This window comes from Larimichthys crocea, chromosome I (assembly GCF_000972845.2).
Source record: "Larimichthys crocea isolate SSNF chromosome I, L_crocea_2.0, whole genome shotgun sequence".
In the NCBI taxonomy this organism is placed as follows: Eukaryota; Metazoa; Chordata; class Actinopteri; family Sciaenidae; genus Larimichthys; species Larimichthys crocea.
This window is the reverse complement of record NC_040011.1, coordinates 4,960,367-4,962,030: the sequence shown is the minus strand read 5'-3', so window position 1 is coordinate 4,962,030 and position 1,664 is coordinate 4,960,367.

Genomic DNA, 1,664 nt, shown 5'->3' with positions numbered 1-1,664 from the left:
ACGTTCACTCGTGTTGTTTCTGTTGGACAAAATGTTATAGGGAACATTTCAGTGTTTTATTTTAGGTTTTATTATGTATGTAAATACTAATATGAGTGATAAAAACATGTATAACACCGGAACCTTTTTCATAATTTTTTCGTAGTGAGAATATTTTCTGAGATGTGAGATGTTTCTTGTGTGTGGCGTGTTTAAAAAATAAAATAAATAAATGTTCAGGCACAACTTGCACAACTTTGACGTGTAAGTGGGGGCAGCCTTGAAACCGACCAAACGAGAGCGACCGAGAGGAAGTTAGGGACTGTCTGGAAATTGCCCGCATCTATGCCCGAAGAAAAATGAGCCAATAAATAAACAAGGATGATTGTTTAATTTAATTGTTTAAATATTCCGACAGTCTTTGCACAATCTTGTTTTATTATTGTTATGTTTTTGTTACCCTTGAATGAGCCCTTTATTTTTTTTGCACCTTTCACAGCCGCAATATTTTCTCCTTTATGCTAAGGGGAGACCTTTGCCTTTGTTTAGGACCAGGACCATTTTAACAGTCAGCTTGTTTTCTTGTTTGTTTGTTTGTTTGTTTGTTTTTATTATTTTTTACTTTTGGGCAAAAAAAAATGTTATATAATATTAACATCTTAAATTCTCGTTTCCCATTCTTACTAAAAATCAAATTTAACACTCAATGGTTCAGCCCCCTTGCTTATGATTGGCTAGTGTGCTATATTATTTATGTTTGCATTGTATTCTCTTATTTTTCCCCTCTCCATCTGTACACATTGATGTCTCATTAATGCATCTTAACTTAGCTTTTTTCCCTGGAATGAATAGTGGCTATGCCTAGATGGATGGATGGATGAAGATTGTGGTTCTATATGAATCAGTGAATCAACTGGTCCCCTAAAGCCAACTGGTCGTGGCAAATGGTTGCACACCATGAGCCGGGTTCTGCTCAAGGTTTCTGCCATTTAAACGGAAGGAGAACTTCTGTTATCAACCCCTAGGAAGTCTTGGAAAACCTGCAGACAGAGGAGGCAGTAGGAAAGCTAGAGTTGCCTTTAAAGTTTTAAACGCCAGTCAGTGTCACTGAGATGCTGAAAATGGATCCACCTCTACATTCTCTTTTTCAGTAGGCAAAGGAGAAGGAGCCCAGAGCCAAGTTGAACCTCAGCAGAGACGATTGTATTCTGCAAAATGTTCCCTAGTCTGGCCACCTAGGCTCCATCGGCTAGTTGGGAATTGTCTACATTCTACAGTGAGATTGCACTCTGCCAAAGCTGAAGATGAAGAAGGTGGTTGACCCAGGGCCTGCATGGGGAATCAGGTTGTTGCTTGGGACAGTTAATTACCCTGACAAGGTTAAGTTTTTGTTTTGTTTTAGGAAACCCTACTATTAGCCATCACAATTTGGATGCAACGTTTGGTGTCAACATTTTTTAACAGTCTAGCAGATAAGCAGCTTGAGTCAGAAAGTTGTGAGATCAAACTTCCTGTTTCTAAAGACGTTACAGGTGGTGTACTAGTTTTTTCTGGCTGTGCCGATGTAACTCTGATCCAAACAAGTGGAGTGTGACACAGAAGGCAGTGCCAATCAGCCTTATACATCAGATTACATAAGTTCTGTGGTTAGTGCTAAAAAGGCTGTCTGATGGCAAGGCATTGTA